This window comes from Pseudoliparis swirei, chromosome 12 (assembly GCF_029220125.1).
Source record: "Pseudoliparis swirei isolate HS2019 ecotype Mariana Trench chromosome 12, NWPU_hadal_v1, whole genome shotgun sequence".
Classification (NCBI taxonomy): Eukaryota; Metazoa; Chordata; class Actinopteri; order Perciformes; family Liparidae; genus Pseudoliparis; species Pseudoliparis swirei.
The window spans coordinates 2161622-2179337 of record NC_079399.1 but is presented as its reverse complement, the minus strand read 5'-3'; the positions used below and the strand labels follow the sequence as shown (position 1 = coordinate 2179337).

General features: G+C 45.9%; 1 long non-coding RNA gene across 1 annotated transcript; it reads right to left on the bottom strand.

Annotated features, from left to right (window-relative positions):
- Positions 1-7714: 7714 nt before the first annotated feature.
- On the bottom strand, positions 7715-10394 carry LOC130202213 (uncharacterized). Its single transcript, XR_008833305.1, has 3 exons — positions 9026-10394; positions 8062-8873; positions 7715-7827 (listed from the first exon to the last, which is right to left on the bottom strand). It is a non-coding gene; the product is annotated as an uncharacterized LOC130202213 (long non-coding RNA).
- Between the last annotated feature and the right edge of the window lie 7322 nt (positions 10395-17716).

Below are 17716 nucleotides of genomic sequence, written 5' to 3'. Positions count from 1 at the left end.
ACTGACCCAGATAGACTTCTCTCTCTCTCTTCCTCTCTCTCCCCCCCCCTCTCTCTCTCTTTCTCTCTCCCCCCCTCTCTCTCTCTCTTTACTTTCTTGGAGGAGTTCAGTTTGAGACCCTCACGTCGCTCTTCAGTCATAAACTCGACATCGAAGACGAAGGTCGTGAAGAAGAGTCTCCTCGAGTTCCCGATCAGGAAACCGGCGTCTCTATTTACTCTTTCCCGTTTTTAGTTTTATCGAACGAAGAAAAATGTAAAACAATGCATCCAGTGTTCGTAAACGTCTGCCTCCGCTGGCCCCTGGTGGCGAGAGCGAGCGCTCCCCCGACAGGACAGCGTGAACGAGAAGTGCATCTTCAAAATGTTTATGTGTTTATTTGATCAGTGGCTTCATGAAGTCTTTTGCTTTATTGAATTCAATTCAATTCAATTCAGTTTATTTGTATAGCCCAATTTCACAAATTCCCCTCAGAGTGCTTTACAATCTGTACACATAGACATCCCTGACCTTTGACCTCACATCGGATCAGGAACAACTCCCAAATAACCCTTCAGGGGGGAAAAAAGGTAAGAAACCTTCAGGAGAGAACAGAGGAGGATCCCTCTCCAGGATGGACAGAACAATAGATGTAATGTGTACAGAAGGACAGATTTAGAGTTTAAATACATTCAATGAATATGACAGAGTGTATGAATAGTTCATAGTAGGCATATTCCACGATGGAGACCTCCACGATCCATCAGATGGAGGTAGAGAGGAGGAGTGGGCGGAGTCTCAACAGTGGGCGGAGTCTCAACAGGACAGTGGCGTGGTCGGTAGCAGGAATTCCACGACCCAGACCTCGATGATCCATCAGGCAGATAGGATCTATGCCGTCTCATAGGGTCCGATGACCCCATGAGACGTGAAGTCAAAAGGACTCCGGGGAGAAAGCAGAGTTAGTAACGTGTGATTGAGAGATGAAAATTCATCCTTAAGGAGAGAAAAAAAGAGGAGATAGGTACTCAGTGCATCCTAAACGTCCCCCAGCAGCTATAAGCCTATAGCAGCATATCAAGGGGCTGGACCAGGTGAACCTGATTCAGCCCTAACTATAAGCTCTGTCAAAGAGGAAGGTCTTAAGTCTACTCTTAAACGAGGTGACTGTGTCTGCCTCCCGGACTGAAGGTGGAAGCTGGTTCCATAAAGAGGAGCTTGATAACTAAAGGCTCTGGCTCCCATTCTACTTTTTAAGACTCTAGGAACTACAAGTAGTCCCGCATTTAGTGAGCGTAGCTCTCTAGTGGGGCAATATGGTACTACAAGCTCCTTAAGATATGATGGTGCATCACCAATCAAGGCTTTGTAGGTTAAGAGAAGAATTTTAAAAGTGATTCTTGATTTTACTGGGAGCCAGTGCAGAGCAGCTAGTGCAGGAGTGATGTGATCTCTTTTCTTAGTTTAGTGAGAACACGAGCTGCAGCATTCTGGATCAACTGGAGGGACCTAAGAGATTTATTAATTCTATGGAGGATTTAAATTCCTCCAAAGAAACAAAACACTAAGTCTTTTTAATTTAACTTTTTTTCGAGTCGTAAAGGAGCTCCAGGTTGTATTTTGGGTTTACTTTATTTCTCCTACTTCCTGTCTGAGCCCTCTGTCGGGAACGCCGTCTCTTTAAGAGATTCATGATCATCTCTTTTCTTCTTCTCTTGCATATGTTGTTTGTGCATTAACTAATAAAATAAAGTCACTTCCTGTCTCCAAAGTGGGCGTGGTCTACTCTATTTTTTCTACTTCACTCCAGAAGGAATATATTTATCTTATTTCACAGACACAACCGAAGCAGACGATGAGTTTAAAAGACGTGATATTGTTTAATTATCTATTAAACATATGAAGTAGTTAAAATGTGCTCCGCTCCCACCAGCTGTAACAATATAATATAATATAATAAATATAAACTTTATGTGAGGAGCATTCTGTCCAACGAGCACTTTTACTTTTCATTTATTATATTCAAGGAACTTTAAACCACGTATTGTGACCTCAGTCTGAATATCTTACGTTATCTTTGGAGTATATTTATGTATTTTAGTCGTTTTCTCAGCCTCCACCGAACTCCCTCCTCTCAGGCTCCGCCCCCTCCACCCCAGCTTTAACATTTGGTCTTTTTGAAATACTTCTGTTTGTTTATTTCTCATTAAAAAATAACATTATTGTCACTTTACCGTCGTTTATTTCACCCTCGCTCTCACCAGCTTTGAGCTACAGACATTTTGTTCCCCGTCTTTCTTCACTGAGTCACATTCTGGGGGCGGAGCTAAAGCATCCGGCGTTCCCTTTGTGCTCCCCGCCGGCGGCCTCGCTCTGTGAGAGTTCAGCCGGAGCTTCGGGTTTATTCGTGGAGCTCTTCTCCGACGAGGCCTCGCAGGCGACGTGAAAGGGATTCATTAAGTGTCCTAACCCTGAACCTGCGTGGCGATGCATTCAGGAACCTGAGAGTCTGTAGCTCCTCCCACGTCCTCAAGATAGACAGAAACAATATTTAATCACCTACATTTTACATGAGCGGCTCTGTTATGTGACAGAGAGACAAGAGAGGGCTTGTATGTAGAATTCCAGTTAATGCAAACTCACATTCTTCCGGCGGTAATTCCATCGGCGGCTTCTTTTTTTTGTTTTTTGGGACCGAACAACGTTGAGCGCCAATGAACTTCCTGCGGAATTTTCACATTAAAAGTCTTTTAGTCTTTGTGGGTAAAGGCTCGGGCGTCGGATTGTGGAAGTGCGATACACTGCAGTTCCCAACGTGTCCACTAGGGGCGCCAGCGGCGAGTCGACGCCCACATAGACTTCAATGGGAAAAAGAAATAAACACGTTTGTTTTTCTCTTAAATTATTAATGACTGTAAACTTTAAGCTAAATCACCGGTTTGAATTATATTACAACTTAAAAACATTTGGGTCTCGTCTTTCTAAAGATGTACTTTTTCCGCGAGAATCTCCGTGACACGACAGGAAGGCGACCTTTAATGTGACAGATCACAGGGACCTCAGCGAGTTTCAGGCCTCCGCAGGAAGCTTCTGATCTGATCCATTCACACACACACACACACACACACACACACACACACACACACACACACAGGCACACACACACACACACACACACACACATCCGTCATCCTCACACCGATCTAAGCGGGTTAGTCAGATTTCGTTCCTACCTGTTTATGTGAACCAACAGGCGCACGCCGCCGACTTCTCCGGGTGAATTCAGGGAGGCCCTCCCTCGCCCCCCCCTCTCTCTCTCTCCCTCCCTCCCTCTCTCTCTCTCTCCCTCCTTCTCTCTCTCTCTCTCTCTCCTCCCTCCCTCTCTCTCTCTCTCTCTCCTCCCTCCCTCTCTCTCTCTCTCCTCCTCTCCCTCTCCCTCTCTCTCCTCCCTCTCTCCCTCCTCTCTCCTCTCCCTCCCTCCTCCTCCTCTCTCTCTCTCCTCTCTCTCCTCTCTCTCTCTCTCCCTCCTCCTTCCTCCCTCCTCTCTCTCTCCTCTCTCTCTCTCTCCTCTCTCTCCTCCTCTCTCTCTCCTCTCTCTCTCCCTCCCTCCTCTCTCCTCTCTCTCTCTCTCTCCCTCCTCTCTCTCTCTCTCCTCCTCTCTCTCTCTCTCCTCCTCCCTCCTCTCTCTCTCCTCCTCCTCTCTCCCTCCCTCCTCTCTTTCTTTCTCTCCTCTCTCCTCCTCCTCCTCTCTCTCTCCTCCTCTCTCCTCCCTCCTCTCTTTCTTTCTCTCCTCTCTCTCTCCTCCCTCCTCCCTCTCTTTCTCTCCTCTCTCCTCCTCCCTCCTCCTCTCTCCTCCCTCCTCTCTCCTCCTCTCCTCTCCTCCTCCTCCTCCCTCCTCCCTCTCTCTCTCCTCCCTCTCTTTCTTTCTCTCCTCTCTCTCTCTCCCTCCTCCTCTCTCTCTCCTCCTCCTCTCTCTCTCTCTCCTCGCCCTCCCTCCCTCTCCCTCCCTCCCTCCCTCTCTCTCTCTATCGGGCTGCAGTGTGTAGGTGTGCAGCAGTGTGTGATGGTTTTCTCAGTGCAGCTCCACTGGGCTCAGTGGGAGAAAGTCAATGAGCCTGCAGGGGGCGTCTGGAGGGGAGATAAGACCAGTGAAAAAGATGGCCGAGCGCTTCCCCTCGCCGGCGTGCTGCTGCACTCTGCCCTGCTGCATCGATCCGGACGCAGAGACAGAAAAGCTGCAGCGGAGAAAGTGAAACGCAGACGATACCGTGACACGGAGTTTATTCTCACGTTAAACACTTTGTTAGCGACTGTTTTCTCTTTTTATTCACTTTTTATGCTCAGAATGGAACTTTTCTCACATTGGAGGAAGATTCTGTTTGTCCATTGTTTCTGTGCATCACAGTATCGCACTGGTCGCCTCTGGTTGTATAGAAGTCTATGCTTCATGTGTTAGAGCTGCATTCTCTCTCCTGACCACCAGGGGGCGACTCCTCTGGTTGTATAGAAGTCTATGCTTCATGTGTTAGAGCTGCATTCTCTCTCCTGACCACCAGGGGGCTCCTCTGGTTGTATAGAAGTCTATGCTCCATGTGTTAAAGCTGCATTCTCTCTCCTGACCACCAGGGGGCGACTCCTCTGGTTGTATAGAAGTCTATGCTCCATGTGTTAGAGCTGCATTCTCTCTCCTGACCACCAGGGGGCTCCTCTGGTTGTATAGAAGTCTATGCTCCATGTGTTAAAGCTGCATTCTCTCTCCTGACCACCAGGGGGCGACTCCTCTGGTTGTATAGAAGTCTATGCTTCATGTGTTAAAGCTGCATTCTCTCTCCTGACCACCAGGGGGCGACTCCTCTGGTTGTATAGAAGTCTATGCTTCATGTGTTAGAGCTGCATTATCTTCAGTCCTAAATCACTGCCGTCAACGACTGACAGGAAGTAGAAGAACAGATCGTCAAGAAACCACATGCACGTGTGTGTATGTGTGTGTGTGTATGTATGTGTCTGTGTGCACAGCAAAATCGAAAGTGTGGATTTAACTCGCATAGTGTTAAAAACAACACTTTGCTGGTGTTTATATAATCCACCCCGGCTCCGAGTTAAATTTACACTTTGCATAGTGTTAATATTTTAACTCATTAATAGTGTTAATATTTAACACCTATAGTGTTGTTAAAAGACACGCAAAAGTGTACTTTTAACACTAAATTGTTGTTGATTTCTAACACTCTTGGTGTTATTTAATGACACATTGCAGTGTATTTTTAACTCTAAATTGTTGTTGATTTCTAACACTCTTGGTGTTATTTAATAACACATTGCAGTGTTCTTTTAACACTAAATTGTTGTTGATTTCTAACACTCTTAGTGTACTTGCAGTGTACTTTTAACACTAAATTGTGTTGTTTGCTTTCAGTAAGAGTGTTGATTTCTAACACTCGTCATGTTTAATGCTATGTAAAAATTTACTATTAACACTAAAATTGTATATCTACATGCTTACATCCCAAAAACAGTGAACTTCAATAAATTATTGATACAATTCTTTTTATTTTATTCAGAAAATATCTTCAAAGCACCATCATGCACATTTACAAAAATCAACTCCTGGCAGGCCGCATGTACAACACCACAAATGAAACACTTCATTTTTAAACCACGTGCAAGACCTTCGCCCGGAACTCACGTACTCTTGGAGACTGATCTGTTGTTGTAATATCGATGTTGTAGACTGTTGTCTGCACAAAGGTGAAGAGTGGGACCAAAGTTTCATCGTAAGACAGGTTGAACACGTAGTGGGATTTAAATAGTTCATCAAAAGCACCCAGCAGCTCGTAGCTTGGCAGGGGATGAGCCGTTTATCCTAGCGATGTAGAAGGCATCAATTCTGTTTTTGTTTCGGCCAACAGCAAGGAGGTCCGGTTGTTTAGCCTCTCTTCCCAGCAGGTGTTCACTGATGCTGCAGCATGACTGAAAAACACAACATCAAAAACTTAGCTCAAGTTATTAGCCATGCAGTGGTACTTGTTGCTCCATGAGTTTAATAGATCCTCCAATTTGAGCAGTCATCTGGCCCTGTGTTGCAAAAATGAAATGTGAGCTTCACTGGAAGTGTCTTCCTCCCAAATTAAGTCCCACTTTATTTTGAAAAAGGAACACTCAGTGAAGCGTGTATAAGAATTCGAATGATCACTTTAAAGCAGTGTAGGAAAATGAAGAGTTAGCAAGCTTTCAACTGCTCACTGCATAGTTGAGTCTGTTAGATAAAATAAATGTTGATTTGCTCCTGTGTCGAAAAAGTCTTTGCTGTTGAAGAACTGTTGTAAAGTTTGCAACATTGAGACGTTCAGATTAGTTGTTATTTTTCAAGCTTAAATCACTTTTTTATTGAGTTAATATAACTGAAAAACTGGCTTGTGGGATTTACGCAGATGAGACACACATACCTTGTGACAATGCAACATTTTTCCCACTGCATCACTGGGACTTATTTTGATCCTCTTCCGTCCAGCTGTGGGTGGCAAGAGATGGAGAAGCAGCAGCAGAGAAGCCATGTCACTGTCCCCGTCTACCAGGAGTAAATGAGGCAAAACAAATCATGTATATGTACTTGGAATGCACAAAGTTAATAGCACCAGCCATTTGGATAATAAATTAAGGATATCATGTAGCTTACGGTATGATCATCTTCTGGAAGGTTCTCTGCAGCTGTCAGAAGTTGGCACAGCTCAGTTGACGAGTCAGGTGTTTGGCCTCTTTGATGACCGTGGGCTTGAATGCTGTATCCCACTTCTCGAGCATCTTGAAGCCGTCTCAGCACCAAACAGCAGTGTGAAGTCTTGATTCAGCTGTTGATCATACAGATGCCAAAAATAATAATAATGATTAAGCAAAAGGTGTGTGTGCTGATAACTACTTACATCCAACCAAATTAAGGACTAGAGTTTAAATAAAAGATGTGCACAACTCACGAGTCCTTTGTCGTCTAAAAACGTGGAAATAAATTCTACAATATTTTGAAGAAACACTTACCCATCCATTTCAGTCATATGGCTAGCCAATATGTTGACAAGCTGTCTCGGTGCGGTGCTTCAGCGAATTTCCTGATTTGTACTCTTCAAGGACATCTTCACCTCCAGGTTTGGTGAGCAAGGCATTTTCTACCATCTACTGACATAAGATTTTAAAAAATTTAGTGTATAATTCAATTCAGTTTATTTGTATAGCCCAATTTCACAAATTAGTCTCGGAGTGCTTTACAATCTGTACACATTGACTTCCCTGCCCCAAAACCTCACATCGGACCAGGAAAAACTCCCAAATAATTTTCAGTCTTAATCAAACAAACAAATTGGTCAGGTAACGTAGAAACATCTTTTCAGGATATGTGGGGCATGCTGAAGCCAAAACAAGCAATATAGTCTACACTACAAAAGACAAGGCACCGTTCCATGTATGTAAATTAACCTAATTGAATAAATATGTATGGAAAGAAGAGTTACATAATACAAAGCTACACAACAGCTAAACCCTGGGTTAATTATTAATTTACACTAAACTAAGTTTCGTAACTTTCTCAATCTGGCACTCACCATTCTAAATGTAATTATAGTCCAATTGGTGAGAATCATCATTCAGTTAAACAATTTTCTTGATGATATTGTGAGTAAAATGTTAACTGACATCTACTGCTCTCAAGTACCTCTTTTGCAGCCTCTGAATCGAAACCTTTTTGTAGACCTGTCCATGACCTCAGAGCTCAAAATCCCCCTTTGTCTTTGACCGGAGAGGTCATTGTCACTTGAAGAAAGCGTCATGTATCCGTGAGAGAAGATGGTGTTGAATGATCTAAAGGAGAAAAATCTTATTTTTTATTACAAAATTAAAATTAAAATATATCCAGTTACCCGATTGAAATGTGAAAAAATTACAACCAAACACACATTTACTAAATTTTGGGCAATTAGATGCTGATTTGTCTTTTACGTAAATATTATTTCTTTGTTCATCAAATTTATCACTGTAGTCAGACAGTTAGGGACATAAAAGGCTTCAAAATGCAGATTTAATAATGAAACCTACCTTTATCTGAAATGCTGTCACGCACGATCAGGCAAAGGTCTGGATTGGACTCTTATCAGTTCAAGAAGAATGTCTTCCTCCACTGCAGTGTCAGTTTCATCAAATATGTGAAGTTCAGCTGCATCATGGAGTCCAAATTTGTTTTGACTACAGGATGAAAAGCATGACAACATAAAGATAAAAAACAGGTTTTAACTGCACATAATGACTGATCAACCATATTATCTATATAACATATCTGAAATTACATGCTTTGACTTAACAGCAGTATTACAATGTTGTGTTGTCGCCATTACTGTACAAAAAACAATAACTTTCAGAAGCAAGTTGAAAACTAAAAACACCATCAGTTATCTACTGTTGTGTATAGCTGCAATAGCAGACGACCTGTTTTCCAGTTGTGGCAAGACTTGAATGTGTAGCCAAGCAACCAAGATAATCCAGATATGGAATTTAAACAAAGTAACAATAAGAGGTAGAAGCTCCATAATTGTCAATGTTTGCTGTATTTAAGAATGTCAAAATAAACCAAAAAAAGGCCTGCAGCAAGAAGTAGACTATTCACGCCATAAGACGGACAGCACCAAGTACAAGTAAAATAATAAAAACCCATTAGGATTATGACAATCCTATGAACAATGCCACTTAAACATTGTGTATTTGTTGTTAAACCAGCAATAATTTGTTTTTTACATAATATGTTACTCACCTGCAGTGATGAATTCCAAATAGGTGAAACCTAGCTGTAATGGGATGTACTTCTTGGTACTCTGGTATCTCACCTTCAGCAGCATGGTGATATCTTGCAGAAACTGTACAGAGTGGAAAAAGATAGCTGTTCAACTTTCTCGAGGCAAGGAGTTATTAAACATGTATTAAGTCCAACAAGTGGCTAAAGTTAACAGGGTATCGCTAAGTTAACGTTAGAACCTTCGTCTCAGAGATGTTGGGAGTCTATAATTACCGTTTTGGTATCAATTAGGCACTCGCTTTTTCCTCTTTAGTCCCTGTCGCAGTTTAGCATATGCCTGCGATAAAAGTCAGCCAATTAAACCATACGCCGGTGAAATGCAAGACAGCGAGACCGCAGTTCCGCGAAACTAACGTTAACCCTCGACACAGCAGTACCGCGAAACTACCGTTAGCCCTCGACACAGCAGTACCGCGAAACTACCGTTAGCCCTCGACACAGCAGTACCGCGAAACTACCGTTAGCCCTCGACACAGCAGTACCGCGAAACTACCGTTAGTAACGTTAGCCCTCGACACAGCAGTACCGCGAAACTACCGTTAGTAACGTTAGCCCTCGACACAGCAGTACCGCGAAACTACCGTTAGCCCTCGACACAGCTGTACCGCGAAACTACCGTTAGTAACGTTAGCCCTCGACACAGCTGTACCGCGAAACTACCGTTAGTAACGTTAGCCCTCGACACAGCAGTACCGCGAAACTACCGTTAATAATGTTAGCGCGCGAGACAGCAGTACCGCGAAACTACCGTTAGTAACGTTAGCCCTCGACACAGCAGTACCGCGAAACTCCCGTTAGTAAAGCTAGCCCTCGAGGCAGAAGTACCGGAAACTCTCGTTTATGTCCTGTCATGGTGGATCGTCGAATTTCTGATGGCAAAATAATGTGGCATAATTAAGTTAAATATTCTTCAAGAAATTTACTGAAAGAAAAAAAGTATATTTATTATATTGGCCTGGAATTAAATATGCTCGGCCGGTTTGAACAGGTTCATACATAGACTGATGTTACACTTCCTGGCTTATTTCTCCTCCCTTCAACCAACTAACGTTAGCAAACGTTAAGTTAGCTATTAGTCACAAGCTTCACTAAAATATAAAACACGTCTCACCACACTTGAAGTTAACACATCATTTCATATGAAGATGAACAGCCTGTAGAAGTAAATATAATGTGTACTTACCTTCTGAAATAACAGCTAAATATCTTCCTGACCACGGGTTTTCTTCACCGTGACTTCCAGAAGAAAGAGCGCGTTGAAACCGGATGTGCAAGTAACTCGGTCAGGAGAGCATCACTTAACTCGCCGCAATAACTCCGCCCCCAGAGCTGTTTTAACACTGTAAGTGCTAAAAGAACACCACGATCAACACGGATCAACTCAGAATATTTGACACTGGGAAATCAACACTACCAATTTTGCTGTGTGTGTGTATGAGTGTGTGTGTGTGTGTGACTGTGTGTGTGTCTGTGTGTGTGAGTGTGTGTAAATCCTCAGCTCAGAACGACAGCCAGGCGACAGCAAACCGGAGGCTTTTGTTGTTGTTATTGTTGTCGTCTACACACACACACACACACATAGAGATTGGACCGGCTTTCAGCAGGGGTGTTTGTGTGGTCTCATGTGTGTGTGTGTTTGTGTGGTCTCATGTGTGTGTGTGTTTGTGTGGTCTCATGTGTGTGTGTGTGTGTGTGGTCTCATGTGTGTGTGGTCTCATGTGTGTGTGTGTGTTTGTTTGTGTGGTCTCATGTGTGTGTGTGTGTGTGTGGTCTCATGTGTGTGTGTGTGTGTGGTCTCATGTGTGTGTGTGTGTTTGTTTGTGTGGTCTCATGTGTGTGTGTGTGTGTGTGTGTTCGCGTGGTCTCATGTGTGTGTGTGTGTGTGGTCTCGTGTGTGTGTGTGTGTTTGTTTGTGTGGTCTCATGTGTGTGTGTGTGTGTGTGTGTGTGTGTTTGTTTGTGTGGTCTCATGTGTGTGTGTGTGTGTGTGTGTGTGTGTGTGTGTGTGTGTGTGTGTGTGTGTTCGCGTGGTCTCATGTGTGTGTGTGTGTGTGTGGTTTTGTGATCTTGTTCTTCTATATTTATGAGGACTGATTTGAGCTTCAGACCTTGAACTAGCTGATGGGGTTTTGGACAACAAGTTGACGTTAGCATAGCAACATTAGCATAGCAACGTTAGCATAGCAAGACTTTTAAAAGTCTGCTTGTGTCATCCGATGAATTTAAATCCAATAATCTTTGTCGCTCTGTGTTCGGTCTCTTGTCAAATCAAAATGGTTTCCCAAAGGAGGCCGGACCCCCGGGTGAAAGTCCCGTGTTGGTTTAACCCACCTCCTCCTCTTCCTCCTCCTCCTCCTCCTCCCCCTCATTCCTGACATCTTCACCTACTTTCAGACCCTAAAGTAACAAATACAGAAATGCTAAAGTACTCCCCCATGCAAACGTAGATTCTCTGAGGCAAAGGACCGCCTCAGGCTCTGTGACCCTGAGCAGCGTCTGCCAGGCTGAACACAACTGATGATATTTTATTGAGTTCCTTTAAGCGGAAAATGCTAAATGAGTGAATGTGAGTTCTCTGGTAAACAGAGCAATGTGAGCCTGAATATGTCTCGGGCTTTTATTGTGAAAGGTGAGGAAAGAATCTGGGGATCTGGTCCGTGGATAACCTCAGAACCAGGTTCCCTACGAGGGGAACCGTCACTTTAAGGAAATAAATAAACAAATATTAAATAAAACAAAGGTCTGTTCTAAAGGTGGGAGGTCTGCTCTGGTCCGTCGAGGGTTAAACGTCTTAAAGATTTAATTAACATGTTAGTGTCCACACAATGCAGGACGTTAGGGTCCTCACAAGGACAGCAAAACAATAACATGCGTGTGTGTCTGTGTGTGTGTTTGTCTGAAAGCCAAAAGCTCCTCACTGCACAGGATTAGCGTAACAAACTCCCTCTCCCCTATCTCTCTCTCTCCCCCCCCCCTCTCCCTCTCTCTCTCTCCCTCCCCCTATCTCTCCCCCCCTCTCTCTCCCTCTCCCCCCTCTCTCCCTCTTCCTCCCCTCTCTCTCCCCTCTTCCTCTCCCCTCTCTCTCTCCCCTCTCCTCTCCCCTCTCCCTCTCTCTCTCCCTCCCCTATCTCTCTCTCTCCTCCCCCCTCTCTATCTCCCCCTCTCCCTCTCTCTCTCTCCCTCTCCTCTCTCCTCCCCTATCTCTCTCTCCCCCCCCTCTCTCTCCCCCTCTCTGTCTCTCTCCTCTCTCTCTCCCTCTCCTCTCCCTCTCCCCTCTCTCCTCCCCTATCTCTCTCCCCTATCTCTCTCCTTTCTCTCTCCCCTCTTCCTCTCCCCCATCTCTCTCTCTCTCCTCTCCTCTCCCCTCCCTCTCTCTCTCCTCTCCCTCTTCCTCTCCCCCTCTCCTCTCCCCCTCTCTCTCCCCTCTCCCCCCTCTCTCTCTCCCTCTCCTCTCCCCCCTCTCTCTCTCTCTCCTCTCCCTCCTCTGCCTCCTCTCTCTCCCCCCCTCTCAGAAGCTAATAAGCTCCTCTGGTCTCCCCCTGCAGAGAGCTGATTACAGCGTTACACCTCCTGCTCCTCCTTCTCCTCCCCACACAGCCATCTCCTCCCCAATAAGCGACGCCCCTCTCGCCCCCTCACGGCCCACAATGCACCCTGGTGCCCCACAATGCACCCCGGTGCCCCACAATGCACCCCGGTGCCCCGTTACGGCGCCGCTCGCCCCACCAGGTTATAGTTCTGCATTCCAAAGCATCTCCACCTCCACCAGCATCCATCACGCACTGATAGGGTGAGTGTGTGTGAGTGAGAGTGTGTGAGTGAGTGTGTGTGTGTGAGAGTGAGAGTGAGAGTGTGTGTGAGTGTGTGTGTGTGTGAGTGAGAGTGTGTGAGTGAGTGTGTGAGTGTGTGTGTGTGAGTGAGAGTGTGTGTGTGAGGAGTGAGGTGTGTGTGGTGAGTGAGTGTGTGAGTGAGAGGTGTGTGAGTGAGGAGTGGTGAGAGTGTGAGTGAGTGTGTGAGTGTGTGTGTGTGAGTGAGAGTGTGTGTGAGTGTGAGTGAGAGTGTGTGTGAGTGTGAGTGTGTGAGTGAGAGTGAGAGTGTGAGTGAGAGTGAGTGTGTGAGTGAGTGTGAGTGTGTGAGTGAGTGTGTGTGAGTGTGTGTGAGTGAGTGTGGTGGAGGTGTGTGTGTGAGTGTGTGTGTGAGTGAGTGTGTGAGTGAGTGTGTGTGAGTGTGTGAGTGAGTGAGTGTGTGAGAGTGTGTGTGTGAGTGTTTGTGAGTGAGTGTGAGTGAGTGTGTGTGTGTGTGAGTGTGTGAGTGAGTGTGTGTGTGTGAGTGTGAGTGTGTGAGTGAGTGTGTGAGTGAGTGAGTGTGTGAGTGAGTGTGAGTGTGTGAGTGAGAGTGTGTGTGTGTGTGAGTGAGTGTGAGTGTGTGTGTGAGTGAGTGAGTGAGTGTGTGTGAGTGTGTGTGTGTGTGTGTGAGTGGGTGTGTGAGTGTGTGAGTGAGTGAGTGTGTGTGTGGGTGTGTGAGTGGGTGTGTGAGTGTGTGTGTGGGTGTGTGTGTGGGTGAGGTGAGTGTGTGTGTGTGAGTGGAGGTGTGAGTGAGTGAGTGTGTGAGTGAGTGTGAGAGTGTGTGAGTGAGTGTGAGTGAGTGTGTGTGTGTGTGTGTGTGTGAGTGAGTGTGTGAGTGAGTGAGTGTGAGTGAGTGTGTGTGTGAGTGAGTGTGTGTGAGAGTGTGTGAGAGTGAGTGTGAGTGTGAGTGAGTGTGTGTGTGTGAGTGAGTGTGAGTGAGTGTGTGTGAGAGTGAGTGTGTGTGTGAGTGTGTGAGTGAGTGAGTGAGTGAGTGTGTGTGTGTGTGAGTGTGTGAGTGAGAGTGTGAGTGAGTGTGTGTGTGTGTGAGTGTGTGTGTGAGTGAGTGTGTGTGAGTGTGTGAGTGAGTGTGTGTGTGAGTGAGTGTGTGAGTGTGAGTGAGTGTGTGTGAGTGTGAGTGAGTGTGAGTGAGTGAGTGTGTGAGTGTGTGAGTGTGTGAGTGAGTGAGTGTGAGTGTGAGTGTGAGTGAGTGAGTGAGAGTGAGTGTGTGAGTGTGTGTGTGAGAGTGAGTGTGAGTGAGTGTGTGAGTGAGTGAGTGTGTGTGAGTGAGTGTGAGTGAGTGTGTGAGTGTGTGTGAGTGTGTGAGTGAGTGTGTGTGAGTGTGTGAGTGAGTGTGTGTGAGTGTGTGTGTGAGTGAGTGTGAGTGTGTGTGAGTGAGTGTGTGTGTGAGTGTGAGTGTGAGTGTGTGTGAGTGTGAGTGAGAGTGTGTGTGAGTGTGAGTGTGAGAGTGAGAGTGAGAGTGTGAGTGAGTGTGAGTGTGTGAGTGAGTGTGAGTGTGTGAGTGAGTGTGTGTGAGTGTGTGAGTGAGTGTGTGTGTGTGAGTGAGAGTGTGTGTGAGTGTGAGTGAGTGTGTGTGAGAGTGTGTGAGAGCGAGTGTGAGTGAGAGTGAGTGTGTGTGTGAGTGAGTGTGTGTGTGAGTGAGTGTGTGTGAGAGTGAGTGTGAGTGAGAGTGAGTGTGTGTGAGAGTGTGAGAGTGTGTGTGAGTGAGAGTGTGAGTGTGTGAGTGTGAGTGTGAGTGAGAGTGTGTGTGTGAGTGAGAGTGTGAGTGAGTGTGTGTGTGTGAGTGAGAGTGTGAGTGAGTGTGTGTGTGTGAGTGTGAGTGAGTGTGTGTGTGAGTGTGAGTGTGTGAGTGTGAGTGTGAGTGTGTGTGTGAGTGGTGTGAGTGAGGTGTGTGAGTGAGTGTGAGTGTGAGTGAGTGAGTGTGTGTGTGTGTGTGAGTGTGTGTGTGAGTGTGTGTGTGAGTGTGAGTGAGTGTGTGAGTGTGTGTGTGAGAGTGTGTGTGTGAGAGTGTGTGAGTGTGTGAGTGAGTGTGTGTGAGAGTGAGTGTGTGTGTGTGTGAGTGTGAGTGAGAGTGTGAGTGAGTGTGTGTGTGTGTGAGTGAGAGTGTGTGAGTGGAGTGTGTGTGTGTGTGAGTGTGGTGTGAGTGGAGTGTGTGTGAGTGTGTGTGAGTGTGAGTGTGTGTGGTGAGTGTGTGTGAGTGTGTTACAGCGTGTGTGAGTGTATGAGTGTGTGGAGTGTGTGAGTGTGTGTGAGTGGTGAGTGTGTGAGTGTGAGTGTGTGAGTGAGAGTGTGAGTGTGTGAGTGTGTGAGTGTGTGTGAGTGTGTGTGTGTGTGTGTGTGTGAGTGTATGAGTGTGTGTGAGTGTGTGAGTGTGTGTGAGTGTGTGTGTGTCTGTGTGTGAGTGTGTGTGTGTGTATGTGAGTGTGTGTGTGTGTCTGTGTGTGCGTGTGTGTGTCTGTGTGTGTGTATGTGAGTGTGTGTGTGTATGTGAGTATGTGTGTGTGTGTGTATGTGAGTGTGTGTGTGTCTGTGTGTGAGTGTGTGTGTGTGTGTGTGTGTGTGTGTGTGTGTGTGTGTGAGTGTGTACACACATACCAGACTTCTGCAGACACACAGTGGGTGTCACACAGCAGTGCATCATGGGTAAAGTAAACATCTGGATGAAAAGACAAACTGACTCCTCTTCACCTTCTTCTCTCCTCCTCTCCTCCTCTCCTCTCACCTCCTTCTTCTTCTTTTGCCTCCTTTCTTCTTCTTCTTCTTCTTCTTCTTCTTCTCCTCTTCCTCCACAAAAAGTTTCACCATGTGGTTTCTCAGCGTTGGCGCCTCAGGCACGAAGATCTCCTCCTCACACCTCCTCAAAGGAGGTGGGGGGGGTTATGGAGTCGCGTGTGCATTAATTATTCATCGCCCCTTGAAGTGCCAGCGACGGCGCGGTGAGGAGATGTAGGTCGCCTCCTCCTGGAGGAGCGAAGAGGAGGCGACAACCAGCTCCTCCTCTTCTTCTGTGGTTTCCTCCCCAGACCGTGAAGAAGAGACGCCGCGCTGCCTTCAGGTTCCTGCTCGTCTGTTTGTTTACGAGTCACTAACGATGGTTTACTGGGAGGACTCATGTTCACTGAGCAGAGCCTGAACGCACCACGAGAACGTTATCATCTACCTTCAGGTCTCATGTTCATTGAGTAGAGCCTGAACGCACCACGAGAACGTTATCATCTACCTTCAGTACTCATGTTCACTGAGCAGAGCCTGAACGCACCACGAGAACGTTATCATCTACCTTCAGTACTCATGTTCACTGAGCAGAGCCTGAACGCACCACGAGAACGTTATCATCTACCTTCAGTCCTCATGTTCACTGAGCAGAGCCTGAACGCACCATGAGAACGTTATCATATACCTTCAGGGCTCATGTTCACTGAGTAGAGCCTGAACGCACCACGAGAACGTTATCATCTACCTTCAGTACTTGTGTTTACTGAGCAGAGCCTGAACGCACCATGAGAACGTTATCATCTACCTTCAGTACTCATGTTCACTGAGCAGAGCCTGAACGCACCACGAGAACGTTATCATCTAACTTCAGTACTCATGTTCACTGAGCAGAGCCTGAACGCACCATGAGAACGTTATCATCTACCTTCAGTACTCATGTTCACTGAGCAGAGCCTGAACGCACCATGAGAACATTATCATCTACCTTCAGGGCTCATGTTCACTGAGTAGAGCATGAACGCACCACGAGAACGTTATCATCTACCTTCAGTACTTGTGTTTACTGAGCAGAGCCTGAACGCACCATGAGAATGTTATCATCTACCTTCAGTACTCATGTTCACTGAGCAGAGCCTGAACGCATCATGAGAACGTTATCATCTACCTTCAGTACTTGTGTTTACTGAGCAGAGCCTGAACGCACCACGAGAACGTTATCATCTACCTTCAGTACTTGTGTTTACTGAGCAGAGCCTGAACGCACCATGAGAACGTTATCATCTACCTTCAGTACTCATGTTCACTGAGCAGAGCCTGAACGTACCATGAGAACCTTATCATCTACCTTCAGTTCTCCTGTTCACTGAGCAGAGCCTGAATGCACCACGAGAACGTTATCATCTACCTTCAGTACTCATGTTTACTGAGCATAGCCTGAACGCATCATGAGAACGTTATCGTTTACCTTCAGTACTCGTGTTCTCTGAGCAGAGCCTGAACGCACCATGAGAACATTATCATCTACCTTCAGTACTCGTGTTCTCTGAGCAGAGCCTGAACGCATCTTTTTTCTTCTTCATTTAAACTTGTGAGTCTTTGAACTTTATGGAAGCTTGATAGTAAATACCTCTTTAAATCGTCGACCAATCGTCTCTCACGACCTCCACGATGTCATCAGGAAGGAGGAGCTACAGGAACGGAAGCCGTTGGTTTGTGGACTCCCGTTTTGAAGCCTCAAGTCCGACGCCATCTTGTTTTCTTTTGCAACCGGAGAGAACAGGAAGTGGCGCTCTGCGGGCGGCGGCGTGGAGCTGACTTACCGGGACGAGGAAAGAGAAAAGCTGTGGAGAAAAGTATGAAGACGTTGATCACGCCTGCAGTCGTTACCGTGGGCACACTCACCCTGCTGCTCATGAGTCAGCGTGAGTCAGCGTGAGTCAGCGTGCCCTGGGCGCTGCCTGCAGGAAGCCCTCCTGCCACCCTCAGCCTCGTCATGACAACTGGACTCGACATCTTCATCATGTTTTCACTTCTCAACATTTAGAGAGAAGTCAGGAAACAAGAAACAACTCCGACACGTTGGGGACGGAGACGCTGGAAGCTTCTCACAGCCGGGCCACCAACACGTAGAGATACATAGAGAGATAAATAAATAAATAGATAGATAGATAGATAGATATATACTTTATTAATCCCCAAGGGGAAATTTGTCGATAGATGAATAAAGAAATGAATAAATAGATGAATAAAGAAATGAATAAAGAAATAAATGAATAAATAAATCATCCTTTTAAAGGTCACCACATGATCTCTGTGGATATTTCGTG